At 47.1% G+C, this 2,490-nt stretch overlaps 1 long non-coding RNA gene across 1 annotated transcript; it reads left to right on the top strand.

The window, feature by feature from the left end:
• Positions 1–427: 427 nt before the first annotated feature.
• On the top strand, positions 428–1,848 carry LOC142941383 (uncharacterized). The gene is made up of 2 exons (XR_012951362.1): positions 428–553; positions 687–1,848. It is a non-coding gene; the product is annotated as an uncharacterized LOC142941383 (long non-coding RNA).
• Positions 1,849–2,490: the final 642 nt, after the last annotated feature.

Below are 2,490 nucleotides of genomic sequence, written 5' to 3'. Positions count from 1 at the left end.
TGAAGGGTCCAGCGCTTCTGGCAGTTCCCCTATGTTACAGCCGTAGTAGGGGATATGAGCGAAGCGCTGAAGGGTCCAGCGCTTCTGGCAGTTCCCCTATGCTACAGCCGTAGTAGGGGATATGAGCGAAGCGCTGAAGGGTCCAGCGCTTCTGGCGGTTCCCCTATGCTACAGCCGTAGTAGGGGATATGAGCGAAGCGCTGAAGGGTCCAGCGCTTCTGGCGGTTCCCCTATGCTACAGCCGTAGTAGGGGATATGAGCGAAGCGCTGAAGGGTCCAGCGCTTCTGGCGGTTCCCCTATGCTACAGCCGTAGTAGGGGATATGAGCGAAGCGCTGAAGGTTCCAGCGCTTCTGTACTTCGCCTATTACGGCTGTGACCCATTTTGGTAGGGGGTAACCAAGCCACCTTGCGCACAATTTGAGAAACCCAGTTTTCAAAAATATGTCTATCATGAAAAGTCAGCGACAACTCGTGGACATGACGCCCGGTAACGTGCAGACCTCACTGGGCATCATGCAGTGAATTTCACCCAGGCTGGTGGAGTACCAGATGTACTAAATTAATTACATTAATTACAAGTATTGTAATTAATTACATTAATTAATTATTGTAATTACAATTATTGTAATTAATAAATTAATGACAAAGACGTCTTTGTAATTACGTTTCTCGGTTCAAACTCAGGCTGCAATTTGTGGAATGTGTACGCCTGCTTCAGAGGCTCCAACCAGCCTCCCTGGTCACCTCTGTGGAGTTCTTTCTCATCTCGGGCTCCACCATAACCCAGGACCTCAGCAGAGGGTTTACTTTCTGAGGCAGCTGAAGAAGTTCAACCTGCCAAAGGCAATGCCGGCGCACTTCTACACTGCCATCATTGAGTCCATCCCCACCTCCTCCATGACCACCGACCCCTTTCATCCTGGGCTTGTTTCACTCCCTTCCCTGGATGGAAGCTGCGGTCCATCAGGACTAAGACCTCACGCCACAAAAAATATTTCTTCCCGTCTCCACTCAACACAGCCCAGGACCCACACTCATTCTGCAAAACTCTTAAATTCAAACTATTAACTGTTAACATAAACACACCGACATGAAGTAGGACTGCCGCCTCCCAACCCTTCTCAAGTATACAACACCAATGGATACCATGATGAGAGGCATTGTTGCCATGCTGCGACGCACACTGCGGTGTCTTTGTAATTACGTTTCCCGGTTCGAACTCAGGCTGCAATTTGAAGAGGGACATGGTCACGTTGTTGTCCTCCTCCGTGAAGGAGAGACGCTGGCTAACATCTTCGTCACAACTCTGTTGAGGGGGAACCCTCCTCGCTCAGCTGTGTAGAGATGTGTACGCCTGCTTCAGAGGCTCCAACCAGCCTCCCTGGTCACCGCTGTGGAGTTCTTTCTCTTCTCGGGCTCCACCATAACCCAGGACCTCAGCAAGAAGGCTCAGCAGAGGGTTTACTTTCTGAGGCAGCTGAAGAAGTTCAACCTGCAAAGACAACGCTGCCGCACTTCAACACTGCCATCCTTGAGTCCATCTTCACCTCCTCCATGACCACCGACCCCTTTCACCCTGGGCTTGTTTCACTCCCTTCCCTGGATGGAAGCTGCAATGCATCAGGACTAAGACCTCACGCCACAAAAAATGTTTCTTCCCTTCTCCAGTTGAGCTCATCAACAAAGCCCAGGACCCACACTGATTCGGACACTTGCATCTCCAGGATAATCACAGACATCCCGGCAAAACTCTTTCTTGTATGTGCAAACGTAGCCGATGCACCTTTGACACAATGATGTAACGATTTATTTTCTCTTGATGAATAAATAAACATTGTGAGACATATTTTTGCTCTGTGTCATTATTTTATTCATGATTTATGTTATTAAAAGTCAGAAGTGGTGCTCTACTGCAGAGCAAACACCTGTGCAGGAGGTGCAGACTCTTCTTATTTCACAGTAGATATATGTTTTCAGTTGGTGGAGAGGAAACACATTTTACCTTTTCACTTTTTGGGGGGTTAAAAAGAAAAACGAGATATCTCGGGTTAACGCGTGATCAGTTGCCTCTTTGCCAATAAAGATCCAGGATTTCCCCTCCGTCCAATAGACAGCTGCATGGACACTACGTGGCACAGTGTCATTAGTTAACTCTCTGTTGGCCGACCTCTCTTCAGACATGCTCCTCAACATACACTCCTCCAGTAATAACTCATCACTGTGGTGCAGCCTTGAGATAGAGAGCACACAAAGTCTCACATACATTAATATTCTAGAGAAGCTGAAGGAAGAGAGGTTTCTGTCACTGCAGCTTTTTACTCCGTTGCCAGTGTTTTTATTCTGCTTGATGAAGACATTCATTAATAATCGATCACTAATATTTCACGACACACAAACATGTGGGATATAATAACTACTACACAATGAAGCTGGACAAGAGTATATTGTGTGGTTACCATATTAATCATTAATGTGGCACAACATATAG

The sequence above is a fragment of the Anarhichas minor genome, unplaced genomic scaffold (genome assembly GCF_050575085.1).
Source record: "Anarhichas minor isolate MPS153535 unplaced genomic scaffold, ASM5057508v1 ptg000007l, whole genome shotgun sequence".
Lineage (NCBI taxonomy): Eukaryota > Metazoa > Chordata > Actinopteri > Perciformes > Anarhichadidae > Anarhichas > Anarhichas minor.
This window is presented reverse-complemented; position numbering and strand designations above follow the sequence as displayed.